Source organism: Bos javanicus, chromosome 24, assembly GCF_032452875.1.
Source record: "Bos javanicus breed banteng chromosome 24, ARS-OSU_banteng_1.0, whole genome shotgun sequence".
NCBI classification, from domain to species: Eukaryota; Metazoa; Chordata; class Mammalia; order Artiodactyla; family Bovidae; genus Bos; species Bos javanicus.
The window spans coordinates 89,646-108,120 of NC_083891.1; the positions used below are offsets into that span (position 1 = coordinate 89,646).

At 36.3% G+C, this 18,475-nt stretch overlaps 2 pseudogenes; both read right to left on the reverse strand.

Moving 5' to 3' along the window:
• Positions 1-345: 345 nt before the first annotated feature.
• LOC133237861 (olfactory receptor 4P4-like) lies at positions 346-1,287 on the reverse strand (annotated as a pseudogene).
• An 8,602-nt stretch (positions 1,288-9,889) lies between these two features.
• LOC133237862 (olfactory receptor 4P4-like) lies at positions 9,890-10,667 on the reverse strand (annotated as a pseudogene).
• Positions 10,668-18,475: the final 7,808 nt, after the last annotated feature.

Sequence of the window (18,475 nt, forward strand, 5' to 3'; positions counted from 1 at the left end):
CATATTATTACCTTTTATACCTTGAGGCCAAGTATTTTGAGAGCGAAGTTTCCCCAGGTTTAGCCTTCAATACAGGCAGGATCACTCTCCCTCCAGATTTTTCAGTGTGTTTTTACTCTGTAAAAAGTTTTCTTTTCTTTTTTTTTTTTTAAACAAAGGGGATTATTAGTGAAAAGTGAAATCAAGGAAAACACATTGAGAGGAAAATAAAGAAGGAACCACTGAAGGCAAGCTGTTGTTGGAGGCTTGGCTTTTACACATTCTGACTGATTTTCCCATTAGCAGGAGAGAATCAGCAACAGAGGGAGTGATAAGACAGTCACTGGTGTCAGAGACAAATGACCTTCAGATCATTAATCTCCCTTCCCAGAACCTTTTATTGCACCAAACTCTTCTTATGGAATTTTTCATCTCCATGTTTCTACGTGTGTAGATAAGCGGGTTGAGCATGGGGACAATAATTGTGTAGAAGAGCGTAAACACTTTATCTTCTGGTAATGTTGTGGCAGGTCTAATGTAAACAAAGATGACAGGTGTGAAAAAGAGGATCACGGACTGTGATGTGGGAACTACAGGTGGAAAGTGCTTTATGGTGGCTTTCTGCAGAATATGTGCACACATTATACAGAATCAAAGTGTAGGAGGCCATCAAAACCACAAAGAGCACCAGTCCCATCAAGCCAGAATTGGCAATGACAAAAAAGCCAATTTTGTGAGTATCAGTGCAGGCTAGTTTCAACAAAAGATATGCATCACGGAAATAGTGATCTATTTCACTGGGGCCACAGAAAGGTAAAACAATTTCAAGAAGAAAGAGACCAAGAGAATGAAGAAGTCCCCCTGCACACGATGCTATGAGAATTGAGTGACGTTTTTGCCTGTTCATGGTGATGGCGTCGTGGAGAGGTTTGCTGACGGCCACATAGCAGTCACAGGCCATCCCTGTGAGGATGAAGACCTCAATCCCCCCCCAAAGAAGTGGGTGGTGAAAAGCTGTGTCATGCAGTTTTTATAGGAAATGGCCTTTTTCTCCATCAGTAAGTCAGTCATGAGTTTGGGTGTCACAGTGGAGGTGTAGAAGAGGTCTGAGAGTGCAAGGCAGTTAAGGAAGAAGTACATGGGCTGGGTGATCAGCTGACTGCATGTAATAGAAATCACAATGATCAAATTCCCCAACCAAATAGCCAGGTAACAGAATAAGAAAAATAAACAGCAGAGGATCTGGACTTTCTTGTCCATAGAAAGTTCTAAGAAGATAAATTCAGTAACATTATTTCTATCTTCCATGATCTGATGTTCAAGAAAGTTATCTGAAATGACAAAACCAATGAAATGAATCATTGATGAGAAAATGGAAACCTAATATCTACTTAAAATGGCACCAATGCCTTTTAAAGACAAGTTATTTTGAGACCCACTGAAATCATTTTCATTTAATATGAGTCTTTTGAACATCTAGTACTAATATTCTTCTAAGAGCTAAGAATACAGTGATAAATTAGACAAAGTTCCAGTTTTTATATAATTTAAATTATTTTGTGAGGAAGCAAGGAATTATATTTGTCAAGAATTTTTAAAAAAGAGAGATAATCTTAATAGTGTTAAGTAGGGTGACATATAATGTGCCAATTTAGGATGTAAAATAGAGGTAACTATAGAATTTGCTTGATTAAGGGGTTTCTAATCAAATTACAAAATTGATGTAGGGTGTGTGGGTGGGTTTTGCAGTGCTGGCACAGAGTCAATGTTAAATAAATATCAATTAAATAAAAATCTGGATAGTGAACAATGTGCTATAATTTTGAAGGAATAATACAATAAATAATCATCCTTTAGTCAGGTAATTCATGATAAAACTGAAGAACAAATCATTTTTATGAGTGGACTCATAATCCTTTTTGACTTTTAAGTTAGTTAAGTTGCTCAGTTGTGTCTGACTCTTGGTGACCCCGTGGACTGTAGCTCACCAGGCTCCTCCGTCCATGGGATTCTCCAGGCAAGAATACTGGAGTGGGTTGCCATTTCCTTCTCCAGGGGATCTTCCTGACTCAGGGATCAAACCCAGGTCTTCAGCATTGCAGGCAGATGCTTTAACCTCTGAGCCACTGGGGAAGCCCTTTTGACTTTTAAGAGGAAATAATTCCTTCATGTGAAATACTCCATGAAACTTTCATATTTCTTAAACTTTATTTGTAGCATCTCTAGGTTAATATATTTACAACTCTGCTTTTCCTATTTGTCTACATTTCTCTTGCAAGATTATTTCCTCTTTCAAAATAAATTAACATTCAGAAGTTATTTGAGTTACATCTTATCAGACTGTAATTATAGTTGCCTAGTTTGGAAATAATATACTGAGAAATGGGCTCCTCTAATTCCAAAATAGTTCCCCCAAACACAATACAATAAACAAGATGTAGCACTTCTTCCCTTAATTTCTTAGAGAATTCACCCACACAATCTGCCTGACTATATAGAGGAATCTCTTTGGTTCTCTAAAATAGAAGCAGTTATACCTGTATTCATGTAATCATCTGGTAAATACACTATGTAAGTAGGCAAAATAGCTGGTTTTTTCCTCCCACTTTGTTGCTTAATTGCTCATTCCCTAGGATCCCAGGCTCCCATTCATAAAATAAAAGTGATTAGATAATCTCTGAAGATCTCCCCAGATTCCAATAATGTGTGACTTCTGATTCTCCATTAATTTGGGGAAGACATCTGTTTACCTCTCTCCCGCCTTCCCTTCTCTGCTTGATACATTGAAACTATAAAAAGTAACAAGTACAGTGGCAATTTCATTACAATTCGTATGCCTCAGTTTACTTCTCTGTAAAATCAAGGTAAAGATAATATCTCTTTATATGCTGATTTTTTGAATAATTAGTTTCTAAATATGAAATTTCTTAAAGCAATATCTGGAAAGCACTATATATTTAATAGTTATTGGCCATCCTCAACAATTACTAAAGGCTTCCGTGGTAGCTTTGATGGTAAAAATCTGCTTGCCATGAAGGAGACCAGGGTTCAGTCCCTGGGTTGGGAAGATCTCCTGGAGAAGGGAATGGCTACACACTTCAATAAATATTTTTGCCTGGTGAATTCCATGGACAGAGGAGCCTGGTAGGCTATAGTCCACGGGGTCACAAAGAGTCAGATACAACTGAGCAAATAACACACACACGATTACTAACTATAAGATCAAGGCCCCAGAGAAAATGTGAGTACACCACCTCAGGAGCTGTACCTTGTACTATCCTTCCCTGAACAAGATAGGAAATATTATTAATATTAATATCAGAAACTTCAGAGATAAGAGTTGTGTTCAGACACAGCTCTGATACTCAAATGCAAGAGTCTTCACCTCCTTAAATACTTTTTCCTTCTTCCTTAAAATAAGCATGCAGTGCCTAATTTACAGGATTACTGTGGAATGTAAATAAGCTTACATATACAGAACTTGATGCTCAAAAACATGTTAGTTTCCCCTCCTTCCTCTTGGAACCCCCATAGTGTTATAAATTTAGGAGGTCCTCACACTATTTGAGTGGTAGTAGAGTCTAGTAATTAAGGTTACGAGTTCTGGACCTACATAGAATGAGATACTGGCTCCAAAATTCACTTGGAGCATAATCACAGGTAAAATATATAACCTCAGCTTCTTCATCTATAAAATGCATAATACTGTAATTAACTCTGGGATCTGCTGTGAAGATATGATGAGTTCACTTATATAACAGCTTAAGACAGAAACTGGTATATATTAAGATAAAACATTTAGTAAATATTCATTGTCATTGACATTATATTTGTCCTATCAATGGGTACACTGTATTATTCTTACTTTTTATTTTGAATTGCTTACTTAAAATATGTAATATTGTAACATGGGATAAATATGGATAAGACATAGCAGAGTTTCCCTGCCATAAACAATCTGCTCTTTCTTACCTGAAGGCTGGGGTTGCTCACTGTGGGGAAACATCCTGTCATTAAGCCAAATCGTTCTCTTTGGTCTGGGTTGAGCTGACTTTCCACATTTCTGAAGATAAATGTACTGCTTATTTCAGCCAGTTAACACTTTTGTTTTCTTTCTTTTGAATTAATTAACCTTATTGATGGACAGGTGCTACGATTCATGGCGTCCTAGAGTCGGACACGACTGAGCGACTAAACTGGACTGAGCGACTGAAATGAACTGAACTGAACTGAACTGATCTGAATTAGACAGATATTTATGTTCCCCTTTGATAATTTTTCTTCATCTCAACTAAGGAAAAAGAAACCTACCACTTAAATACTATCCATTCAAATAGCTTCTTTGAAAATTTCATCATATATTTTTGCTTCTGCATAATCTTAGAAGCATACTGGTGTTTTGATTTTAATTTTTTTAAATATATCTTCAGTTCCTTCACTGCAATACTGTCCACTTATCTGCTGGGCCAGTGCATTCTTCTTCATATTAAACTTTTTTCCATAATGGAATCCAAAGAGCTAATAATATGATTAAATTTTTGAAATATGAAAAGACAAATAAATCTAGCAATATTTTGAGAGCTGCTGAGAGACATGGCACTGATAATTTTAAGAGCTCATGTACAAATCACAAGTCATGATAGTTGAAGCCAGGTTTTCCCAAATAGTAAAAATAGCATTTTAAAGTTTCTGGAATTTTTCAAAGGTTAGTTAGAAGGCTTAGATCATAAATACAATCAGAATGATTCAAATATTCATTTTAAGGAAAATCACTATTATAATTACAAACTGGATTTAACTTACCAGCTGCTTAACTCATCAGACAGATTTCTTATAAGATGAAGCTTCATACCTAAGATAAAGTCAGAATTTAAAAAACTGGAATTTCCATGCAGTAATCCATATCTAATTGCATAAAATCTTACAAGAGAACTTGTGAGTTCCACTGCTACAGATATGTTTGGTAAATTGAACTAATTTTGAGGCTTTTTTTAACATGCAGTTTTTCCACTTCTAAAAAATAAATATGTGTCTCTCTGATATTTTGCCTTTGTCTCTATAGAAAAGTGACATATATACATATATACGTATCAGTTCAGTTCAGTCGCTCCGTAGTGTCTGACTCTGCGACCCCATGAATCGCAGCATGCCAGGCTTCCCTGTCCATCACCAACTCCCGGAGTTCACTCAGACTCACGTCCATCGAGTCAGTGATGCCATCCAGCCATCTCATCCTCTGTCGTCCCCTTCTCCTCCTGCCCCCAATCCCTCCCAGCATCAGAGTCTTTTCCAATGAGTCAACTCTTCGCATGAGGTGGCCAAAGTACTGGAGTTTCAGCTTTAACATCATTCCTTCCAAAGAAATCCCAGGGCTGATCTCCTTCAGAATGGACTGGTTGGATCTCCTTGCAGTCCAAGGGACTCTTCAAGAGTCTTCTCCAACACCACAGTTCAAAAGCATCAATTCTTCGGTGCTCAGCCTTCTTCACAGTCCAACTCTCACATCCATACATGACCACAGGAAAAACCATAGCCTTGACTAGACGGACCTTTGTTGGCAAAGTAATGTCTCTGCTTTTGAATATTCTGCTTGATGTTAAATTGGCATTTAAGGAGAATTATGACAAAATGTGTAATATAGAAAAGGTCTCAATATCTCTAAAAATATAGAAATTTCCCATCAGTATACTTTGCCAAAGATGTAAATCATAGCTTCAATTTCTCAGTTTCTACCTAATAAATAAATATGCCAAAGTTCTTAATTACATTTCCCTATTGCATCAACATCCAAAGCACTGAGATCAGACATGGGACATGGAGACTATGAGGAAATGGAGTATATGATGACTATGGACATGGAGTATATAATGCTCATTTGTCAGGACGGGGCAGAATCAGTTAGCTGAGGGAGACTGAAGTGAGCTGCCATGGGAAATACCGAGAGCCCTACAGCTAGAATTAAAAGTTCAGCGAGTAGACCCAGGATTTAAGGCAATTCTTCCTGGGGAGGAAAAAAATAAGCTTGTTAGGGCATTATAATTTCTGGCTGATGCCTGGAAAAGACTCCTATGTTTTACTCCTTTATTCATATAAAAATATTTACTATGTCCTAATTCTAAAAGGTCTGACTTGGACAAAACTTACTATGGAGAATGCATTTGTTGTTGTTTAGTCGCTAAGATATGCCCCACTCCTTTGTAAACCCACAGAATGTAGCCTGCCAGGCTCCTCTGTCCATGGAATTTTCCAGCAAGAATATTGGAGTGGGTTTCTGCAATATGTTTCCTTCTCCAGGGGAACTTCTTGACACGGATCAAACTCACATCTCCTGCATTGGCAAGTGGGTTCTTTACCGTAGAACCACCAGGGAAGCCCTAGAGAATGTATTTAGTGGTGAACAAAACAGCCTTTGTCCTCAGTGAGGCTGGAGACTAAGGAAAGAGATAGACAATGAAATAAACAAGAAAATAAGCAAATGTATAATTACAAATAGTATATTTTAAATAAATGAATAGGAAGTTGTGGGTCATTTCTTTTTAATCTATACAAATTTTAATCTATAGACATTTTAGTCAAGTGTAAATCTTGGACATTCTTACGTTATACAGACATTTATTCCTTAGTTGCCTCTTGAATTTTACTTTATGCAATTCCATAAGACAATTGTATTTTCTCATCCATTTTTTACCTGCAAATGTAGTATTTATATTTGTTGAAAAGTTGAAATCATGATTGAATTCTTATTTTTAAAAATTTACTTAATCTTTATTGTTTGTCTAAAAGCTTCTAAGATCTTTTCATGTACCATTGAATTTTTTAAAACAGTCAGTGGGTATCTGTGAATGGATCTATTTCTATAGTTCTTTAAAGTTTACCATTTGTAAAAGGATACATTTTAAAAGAGAATATTATTGAATTTTTATGCAAATGATGAATGGACACATGTCAAAGATTCTATTGAATTTATTATTAATATTTAATGTAGAAACCAGTAAGATGTTACCATCAGTTCAGGCAACAGTTTACCACATATTTTTCGTCAGTAAGGGGTGCTAAAATGAATTTATAAGTTGATGCAAAACTAGTCAAGTATCCAAAGGGCTATCATTACTTGCATTTCACCTGACACAATTTGAATTTCTATGGCCAGACATTGTTGACATTGATATTATTTTGTGTGAGTCAACTTCCCTATTTAGAGTTGTAAAATGTCTTAGCCAAAAATAATGAAAGATAGGTAATAACCTGAATGCAAGAACTAGTAAGGTCACTCACTAAATTACAGAGAATCTCACTGCTCTTTCTTGATATTATATGTGCTATTAATGACTCAACTGAAGAGAGAAATATGGCTGATGCTCTTGAGAAGCTGAGAAGGGAGGAGATCACAGTGCAAAAGTGAAGGAGTTAATCATAATTCCCTAGTTAATGATTAATATTAACAATGAAGTGTTTGCTTGCTTATCTTATCAAACTATAGTTTATTTACAATGTTGTATTGGTTTTGGGTATATAGTCATGTGATTCAGTTCATATATTTGTGTGTTCATATGTATGTATATTTTCCATCTCAGATTACTTTTCATTATAGGTTATTATAAGATATTGAGTATAGTTTCCTGTGCTATACAATAGATCATTGTTGTTTATCTATTTTATATTTGGTAGTCTGTATCTGTTAATCCCAAACTCCCAATTTATCCCTCTCCTCCCCCTTTTTCTTTTGGTAACCATAAGTTTGTTTTCTGTGTCTGTGAGTCTTTTTCTGTTTTGTAAATAAGTCCATCTGTGTAATTTTTTTTACAAACCACATATTAGTGACTATATATGTTTGTTTTTCTCTGTCTGACTTACTTTACTTAGTAAGATAATTTTTTTTATAAACCACATATTAGTGATTATATATGTTTGTTTTTCTCTGTCTGACTTACTTTACTTAGTAAGATAATTTATTGGTCCATCCATGTTGCTGCAGACTCCAAGTATTTTAATAATCCACATTCACAACTTTTGTTCCAAGAATAAGAGTAAAACAGAAACATTTGTGTTAATTTTTGAAGTTTTATTTGTCAATAATACAAGTCTGGTTGGTTGGAGGATAGGGCTTCTGATGCAGAGGGAAACTTTGAGGGTTGGCTGGTCTTATTAAAGACCCTGCTTATTTCACACCAGAAAGTGATCTTTCACTTTCCTGCTCTGTTATGTTCTCTGACATGTATACTGTGCATGCCCTATCCAGGAGTTTTCAGAGAGCTGTCAAGAAGTAGGTTTAAAACAACAACAAGCAAATATGTTAGGATCTTTCTATAAGAATTTCTAGCACATAATATTTTTAGGTTTATTTGTTGGGCATTTTCAACTGAGTCATAGGACTATGCTATTTTTCTTTTTTATATTATGAACCCATCTTAAGAATCCTCAACATTGACAACTCATTTTTATCTAACCTGGCTCTCTCTACAACTTGAAAATAAATTCTCATGCAAGTACATCATATCCACGAAGCTTTGAGATTTTTTTGAGAGTTTTGAGATTCTACCCATTCCTAATCAGTTATCTAGTGGCCTGATCTTGCTCCTAGTCATTTCCGACATTGGGCAAAGGTGCTCCAGGATGACTTTAAATTCCTACTGGAAAAACTGCTATTAACTTGAACAGTGCCAAAGATGTGATCATTGACTTTGAGTGATATTCTCCACTTGCCCACTCTAAGAAAAGATTAATTTCACCAGTAATAGGTGCCCATTGCACACTGTGCTGTGCTTAGTCACTCAGTCATGTCCTACTCTTTGTGACCCCCTGGACTGTAGCCTGCCAGGTACCTCTTTCCATGGGGATTCTCCAGGCAAGAATACTATAACAGATTGTCATGAGCTCCTCCAAGAGATCTTCCCACCCAGGGATTGAACCCAGATCCACCACATTGCAGGTGGATTCTTTACTGTCTGAGCCACCAGGGAAGCCTAGTAATAGGAGCATGACATTAATATGAGCCCCATTCTCACACCCTCACTGTTGCAAAGGAAAGTTATTATCAGAAGGGTTACATTTCTGATGCATAACAGGAGACTGGGCAATAAAATAGCTCATACGTGTTGAGCACTTACTGTGTGACCAAGCAGTGTTTCAGTCCTGCACATATCCTCACTAGACTGTGTGCTGGGCTATTATTATCACTTGATGGATGGTTTGTTGAGCATATGTCCCAGTCCTCATAGTTAGTAAGCAATTCTGGGTCCAGAACACATGCCCGTAACAAATATACACTATCAGGTGCTAGAATTAGCCAGAGTTGCAGTTCATGTTTACACGGACAGAGTTGAGAGAGACAGTTCCTTTGAACAAAAGAAAAGAGATTGATGTGGGACTTAGGTAAGAGTACTGGTGTTGGACATATGAGAAGCTCCAGATCACCTTTGGCTACAAAATTATCAGAGTAGAAAGCTATATTTTTAAGAAATATAGTTGCAGGTCCAAAATTTGGTCTTTTAGAATATTCTTTAAATGATGCAAGTAAAATGTTGGAATTATCTTCTAAATCATTGCTACCTGGGATTGGCTTTATTGACTAAAGTCACATATAAGAATGGGCTGTATAGGTTCTCAGTGTTGATTTGTATTACATGATGCCTTTGATAGTCTACTGCTAAATATCTAAATTGATTACACAGCCAAAAGATCAGAGGGGAAGAGGAGATATAAATAAGAAAACAAGAAAACTAGAAAAGAGCACAGCAGAGTCTGGACAAATCCAGGGAGTTGTAAGCTTCTGCTCGTACTTAAATCTATATATTGCTAAAACAAAATGAAACAAAAAAGCATATAAGGCAAGTGTTATACATTTTAAAGTCTTCATTGTAGAAAATCCATATATTCATCCAAGTTCAGCAGTGAAAATCAGAGGTATATTTTAGTTCATTTCCTTTCTTACTGTGATATGGCACCAGAATTTCATTATGTCATTCTTCATCTCCAAGTTTCTCAGTGTGTAGATTAGAGGATTGAGCATGGGAGCAATGATAGTATAAAAAAGAGCAAACACTTTGTCTTCTGGTAAAGTAGTTGCTGGTCGAATGTAAATGAAGAATAAAGGAGCAAAAAAGAGGACCACCACAGTGTTGTGGGAACTGCAGGTGGAGAGAGCTTTGCAGCGATTCTCTACAGAGTAGGACCTGACAGTGGACAAGATCACAGCTAGGAGACCAACAAGACCACAGAAGTCACCAGGCCCGAGTTGGCAATGACAGGGAGACCAATTCTGGTGGTGTCAGTGCAGGCCAGTTTCAGCAAAGGATACACATGGGCCACAGTAGGGTAAAAAGACGGCCAGGAGAAACTGACCGAAGGAACGCAGGAAACCCCCAGCGCAGCAAGCAGCGATCATGGCAACGCAATTCTGTCTGGTCATGATCAGAGTGTAGAGCAGAGGTTTGCAGATGGCCACATAGCGGTCATAGGCCATCCCTGTGAGGATGAAGACCTCAATCCCCCCAAAGAAGTGCATGGTGAAGAGCTATGTCATGCAGCCATGGTAGGAAATGATCTTCTTTGCTGCCAGCAAGTCAGCGATCAACCTGGGGGTCACAGTGGAGGTGTAACAAAGGTCTGCGAGGGAGAGGTGACTCAGAAAGAAATACATGGGCTGCTTCACAAATTGACTGGAGGCGATAGAAATCATGACAAGTAGGTTTCCGATCAGAATTGCAACGTAACAAAGTAAGAATAGTAAAAACCAGAGAATTTCAATTTCCTTTTTCTGAGAAAGTCCTAAGAGAATAAATTCTGTGGTGTTATTCCTATTTTCCATGACTCAGAGCAGTTTGTAGCCACTTGAAATTAAATAGTTATCAATCTTTACAAATATGTAAATACAATGATGTATATTATTCCTTGTCATGGGCATTTTAAAATGGAAAGCATTCAAAACTTGAAGAAAAAGATTTGATTTTTATTTTGAAAGGCTTTCCTTGCATTCTTTTTGTCCCTCTCTGGAAAATATTAATTCCTGATAAACAACTTTGACACCTGATTTAAAAACTAACCCTGTAGAATGCAGCATATTTATGCAACCATTCTATTAGCATGTATTATCAAACATAACTGGATAATATGCCCTGGTTGAATTCAAGAAATGGTACTGTAGAAAAAAATCAGTCATCCCTTTCCTATTCTCACTATTTGTTATTGAGAAAATAGACACAGAAATGAAACCTTGAGAGAAAATAAAAAAGCACTTATATGTGGATAATGTTGTATGTGAGAAATTTCCTTCCATCTATCCTAGGTGGAAATGTGATAAATAGAAAAAATCAACCAATTTGGAATCATGAGGTATATCAGTTCAGTTCAGTTCAGTCGCTCAGTCGTGTCTGACTCTTTGCGACCCCATGAACCACAGCACGCCAGGCCTCCCTGTCCATCACCAACTCCCGGAGTTCACTCAGACTCATGTCCATCGAGTCAGTGATGCCATCCAGCCATCTCATCCTCTGTCCTCCCCTTCTCCTCCTGCCCCCAATCCCTCCCAGCATCAGAGTCTTTTCCAATGAGTCAACTCTTCGCATGAGGTGGCCAAAGTACTATATACATGGCCCAAATCAGCTATATATCTGTTGTACCTAATTTACAAATATTATTAATTTACAAATGTGCTTAATTTGCAGATAGAATATTATATTTTATAGTCAAACAAAAGGATAACAAGCAAAGTATAATTACCTCTATTTTTTCAAAAGGTATCACCGCAAACTATAAAAATATTTGTTTTTTACGTTCAGTAAGGCATTTGAGGTTAATAGTAGGTTTCACTTGAATTTTAGTCTCATACAGTGTCTTACTCACTTGCATAAATTGGATTCTTTCTAAGAGATGTACTCAAGCTGTTCAACTCTTCCTAATAATCAGTCATCCTGAAAACGTTTGCTTCTTTCTGTTCCTATATCACATGTCTTAGTATCTCAGGCTGGCTTTTCTCTCTTCCATTCTTGTTATTTTTACCTCCTCCTCCTTCTAGTCACTGCTGTAAAGTAATGTAAAACCAGCTCTAATAATATGCTCATAACTATTATGCCTTTGAACAAACCAATACCTTTCTCCTGGCAGAAGTTCAAGAAGCATAGACTAGGAAGAACTACTGAGAATTAATCATTCCACTAAATCACACCAAAATTCTCTACTTCAACTATATAAAACACAAGGCCTTAGTATTTAAAATATTTTATTTCATTTACTCCAAACTTCAGAACCAATATATTCACAATTTATTTTCAAATCTGTAATGCTCCTCTCCTTATTTTTCATTTTCAGTGAAATTGCCATTCAAATCTGTGTACATAAAGTAGGGTTTGGAAGAGAAAAACTGCAAATCTATCTAGTGTATGAGAATCAACATCAGTGGCCACAAAATGACATTTAAGTATGTAACAACTGAATAGTGAAGAGAGGATATTTGTAGTGGTCAAATAAACAACCTCATTCAACTAACAATTACATTTTAGGCTTTTAAAATAATTCCCAATAATTTAAAAGAATGCAGGGCTCTATTCTAACTTCTCCCCTAAATTATATTCTTCTGATTTGGTGGGAAACACTGTAGGTTATATATTCAATCACAGATTATTCTTTATTTAATACTTGACTTACTGCATGAATTGATCAATTAACTTATATCTTCTCAGCATCTTTTCCCTTACTATTTGTCTAAAATCCTACCTCTGAGATTCTTTATCAGATAGCAGGTCAAATCATATTTGAAAAAGACAACGTAAATGCCATTTTGGTAAGTGCATTTGCAGACTAAAAGTGGAAAATCAATGAAATGATTATGAATTACCAAGAAAATAAACAAAAGCTTTTAAAATGCAGATTCTTTTGTCTTACCAATAGTTGAATATTTCAGACAAATTGAAAATTATTTTAAAAATTTTAATCTTGAAAATGCACTCAGTCTAGGCCATTAGAAAGAGAAGGAATATGTGAAAATACCTACAAATTAATTTGCATTTTAAAATATAAAAACTGTTTAATGCATGACTCAAAACCATAATCTATATTCCTGAACAACTTGAAAGCATTTTACCTATTTTCAGGTATTTCTATGGAAAATAAGAAAGCGTGCCTCATATGTCTATAAGCGTCATTTTCATATTTAAAAAAATTAATAATTATATCAACAGAAGGTATTCTTTAAAATACTGGACTATTTGGAAAATGAAGCAAAATATTGTCTCCTTCATCTCATCTCTTGTACTATTTTCTAACTTGTTGGCACGAGTATACCACATCCCTTTTTTGTATTTCAGTTTAGGCATCAATAAGCAATGGGAGTTAAACTATATGTTTAAGGATCTCTGCTGGACCCTAACTCCTTGTCCATGGTTCTGACGTAAATTTTGAGGAGTCAATAGCTGGATGTTGATGACTTATTTTCCAAACAAATCAGAATAAATTTACAACTCCCCTCCAGGTTACTGTCTCTCATTTCCTTTAAGATTAACTGATCCAGTCTCAGAAAGAAACACAACTCCTCCAGCTTTCTTTTTCTTTGGATCCTTTATAGCCTGATATTTTAAATTCCCTTTATCCAATCCAGGTATATAGAAGGCTCCATCATCTATAGTTCAAACTTAAGTATTTTTCTCTGGAATCCCTAATGATTCCCTGAAGTAGTGAACCTGGACTAGCAGTTTCAAACCAATCTTTGCTCAGTACTATCACAGTGTATTAAACTCTGTGAAATCTACTACTTCCAGGTAGATTTCACTAACTGCAGCCCACCATGCTATGGTTACTCAAATATTCTAAGTCTTGTGGTTCTTAGAACTATCTACCTTGCTTCGTATTTTTTTTCTAATAATTACCAGATACTGTTAAGTGCTTTAGCTTATCTCTCTAAAACAATCTTATCTTGGTGAGAGTTAGGGCCAGTGCCTCATTTTCTCCCTAACCTGGACATAATGAAAAACAAAACCAAACAAAATTTATGCCATTCAAATCTATGTTGAACAGTGAATGTTTGACTTTGGAACAGATTATATAAACTTTCTGAGCCATCTTACTTGTTTAATCTCTAAAGAAAAGAAAAGAAAACTCATCTCTTTTGGATGAAGGTTCGTCTAGTCAAGGCTATGGTTTTTCCAGTGGTCATGTATGGATGTGAGAGTTGGACTGTGAAGAAGGCTGAGCACCGAAGAATTGATGCTTCTGAACTGTGGTTTTGGAGAAGACTCTTGAGAGTCCCTTGGACTGCAAGGAGATCCAACCAGTCCATTCTGAAGGAGATCAGCCCTGGGATTTCTTTGGAAGGAATGATGCTAAAGCTGAAACTCCAGTACTTTGGCCACCTCATGCGAAGAGTTGACTCATTGGAAAAGACTCTGATGCTGGGAGGGATTGGGGGCAGGAGGAGAAGGGGACGACAGAGGATGAGATGGCTGAATGGCATCACTGACTCAATGGACGTGAGTCTGAGTGAACTCCGGGAGTTGATGATGCACAGGGAGGCCTGGCGTGCTGAGACTCATGGGGTCGCAAAGAGTCAGACACAACTGAGCGACTGATCTGATCTGATCTGATCTTGGATGTGGAAAAAGTTATTAACCAGTTATCAATTACTATGTGTCAAGAATTGTGCTAGGTGAAAAAAAGACTAAAATCATCCAGGAGGCTTTATTGAAATTCTCATTTAGTAAGTTAGTTATCTAGTTCTCCCATAATAAGATTGTGACTGGATAATGACAAATGAAGGATTTGATGAATTAGATTATACAATACATTCCTCATTTAATCAATTATATGGCACTGTGTCTCATCATGAATTAAATTATTAATTCTGTTGGCTTTCCCATTGTATCCTCACTCTATACTTTGATTATTTTAAGTATTCAGTATGCATTTGTCAAATAAATAAATTTTATTTCAATATTTGATAGAATGAAATGAAAATTCATTTTAATTACATGTCATTATCATTATAATTATTTTGTCATGTATTTAAGAGACATAAAAACACAGAATGCTTATAATAAAATTTACTTCAGAATGATAGAGACTCAGAAAGATCATCTTAGAATTGCTCTCTAATTTTTCCTAGTATTTTATTAGAAAAAATCATTTGAAGGTCACATAAATCCATCCCTGTAACCTTCCCCCACTTCTCACTCCCTTGGCTTACTGTGGAGACTAGACCTTTAAGAGTAGTCTTATATATTAAAACTCAGTCACTTGCCCTAAAATCCTGGTTGTCTCCAACCTGGGTGGTCTCCAAACTGTACAGAACTAAATCTTACCATGCACTATTAGCCACTCTTTCATTTATTCTGAATATTTATCCAGATCATCTTCATTAACCTCCTCTTTTAATAGACAGCCCTGTCTTGGCCAACTTGTAATAGAATAAGTGGTGTTTTTAAATACAGGAGTGAGAAATTCAAGCTACAAATATGGCACATTCAGGCAATTAATAGAAAGTAAGTGCAGAGTGATTTAACATACTTTGTACTTCTTGAGTTTTTCCTTAACAGATTTTCTGTATCCTTTACTGGAATTTAAGTCACAGACTTTCTGCTTTACTAGCTTCCCTTTAACATTCCCCAAGTTATGAAAAAATGTTTATCACTGTCATTTTTATTACTTTATGCAATTGACATAGGAAGGGTAAGTTATCACACATGAGTTGTACAAAAAATGTGTAGCCATGAAAGAGATGCTCTGTGTTACCAGGTAGATAGAGCAATAGTTTCAAATGTTGACTGTATGAAAATGTGGTTAAAGTTTTCTAACAAACATTAGCCAAGGGGCAAATGATCATTAAATTATATTTAAATAATAAATTCTAAAATCATATTGATCTGATTAATTGTGGATTGATAAAAGAAAAGTTAATTCATGTCCAACTCACTTGGCTTAAATCTCAGGTACATGTAATATTTCACAGTACCATCATGTAAATTAACCAGTAAATTCTATGACTATGAAGTAATATGTCTCATTATACAAATAATTCTCTAGAAATCTGAAAATAAAAGTTACCTGCTCTCTAAGGTAAGGTGTCCAGCTTTTTTCTTAAGCAAATTCAAAAGGCTTTTCCCAGTTTTATTTTAATGTTTAAGAGAACATAATGGTGCCATCATTTATGTTGGCAACTATTCTTTATTTCTCTTTAAATAACACTTTTATTATATTCTATGGTGAACATTAAAACAAAGACAGCATAAGGTTCCTATCTGATTTCTAAGCAACTTTACCAGGGAGATATTTAACTTGCAGACATTTATTGCAGTATCTCTGTGAGTTTGGAAATTCCCTTTGGGATAATGTGACGAAAGTGAAGCTGAACTTTTCTGAACATTATTCAAAGACCTAAAAATAATTATATCGACCAAATCATATTTTCCCTGTGTGTATATGGAAACTAAGTACAACTTTCCTTGGGGGCTATTGTGAGAAAACTCAGATGACCTGGAAAGAAAGCTCATAACATGCACACCTCAGAAAGAAGAGGCAAAGAAAGAGGAGGAAACTCTTTCTTTGTTGCAGGTAAAAGGAAAACATTGATGCCGCCTCAATTCAGTTTGTGGAGCGTGCTGGCTATTTCAGCATGCATCTCCTGTAGTCTACCAATAATAAAACCACTTTGAAAAGTTACCACAATCTGTTGTCCATTCTTCCTCAATGTCTTTCACTGTTGATTTTTCTGTCCACAGTTTACCCAAATAGCTCCCTTATATACCTCATCCCTGTAAAGGAAGGTAACACCAAGTCTTTTTGTGGTTACTTATGTTTTTCTTATTTCTCAGTAACATTTGGAGACAATATTTTATCTTCTCTGACAGCATTTTATTCAAGCTCCAGAGACCATATTCCTCAAATGTTCACATTTTTAAAAAATGGCACTTGTAACAACTTTAAGTGCACAACTCAGTGGCATTGCTTATATTTACAATATTGTGTAATTGCTATATATTTCCAAAACATTTTCATCACTCCAAACAGAAACTTCACGCCCATTAAGTAATAACTCCTCATCCTCCTTTCCCTCTGCCACTGATATCCTTTAATATACTCTGCCTCTGTGAATCTTCTTCTATTTCATGTAAGGGAAATCATGCAATGTTTGTTTCTCCTATCTTTTTTTTTTTAATTACTTAGTTACCTTGGCTGTATCAGGTCTCAGCTGTGGCACAGGGATATCTCATTGCACAGCCTGGGCTCTTCACTGCAGTGGGGGGTGTTCAGTTGCTCCTCCACAGGTGGGATCTTAGTTTCCAACAAGGGATTGAATCTGTGTTCCCTGTGTTGCAAGGTGGATTCTTAACCATTGAACCACCAAGGAAGTCCCCTATCCCTTTTTTTCTACATTGCAATTTAATCTTGATTTCTCACAAAATTCTTTTTTTTTTTTTTTTACAATCTCTTTCTTGAGTCCAACCATCTCTTTTTTGGCCTAATCTCTTTTTTCTATTCATGTTTTATTTTATATTTATGATATATTTTTAATATTTCCAAATAATATTTAAGGAGATTTTCATGCAAAGATGGGCTCAATAAAGGACAGAAATGGTATGGACCTAACAGAAGCAGCAGATATTAAGAAGAGGTGGCAAGAATACACAGAAGAACTGTACAAAAAGATCTTCACGACCCAGATAATCACGATGGTATGATCACTGACCTAGAGCCAGACATCCTGGAATGTGAAGTCAAGTGGGCCTTAGAAAGCATCACCACAAACAAAGCTAGTGGAGGTGATGGAATTCCAGTTGAGCTGTTTCAAATCCTGAAAGATGATGCTGTGAAAGTGCTGCACTCAATATGCCAGCAAATTTGGAAAACTCAGCAGTGGCCACAGGACTGGAAAAGGTCAGTTTTCATTCCAATCCCAAAGAAAGGCAGTGCCAGAGAATGCTCAAACTACCACACAATTGCACTCAATTCACATGCTAGTAAAGTAATGCTCAAAATTCTCCAAACCAGGCTTCAGCAATACGTAAACTGTGAACTTCCTGATGTTCAAGCTGGTTTTAGAAAAGGCAGAGGAACCAGAGGTCAAATTGCCAACATCTGCTGGATCATGGAAAAAGCAAGAGAGTTCCAGAAAAACATCTATTTCTGCTTTATTGACCATGCCAAAGCCTTTGACTGTGTGCATCACAATAAACTGTGGAAAATTCTGAAAGAGATGGGAATACCAGACTACCTGACCTGCCTCTTGAGAAACCTATGCAGGTGAGGAGGCAACAGTTAGAACTGGACATGGAACAACAGACTGGTTCCAAATAGAAAAAGGAGTACGTCAAGGCTGTATACCGTCACCCTGCTTATTTAACTTCTATGCAGAGTACATCATGAGAAACGCTGGGCTGGAAGAATCACAAGCTGGAATCAAGATTGCCAGGAGAAATATCAATAACCTCAGATATGCAGGTGACACCAGCCTTTTGGCAGAAAGTGAAGAGGAACTAAAAAGCCTCTTGATGAAAGTGAAAGAGGAGAGTGA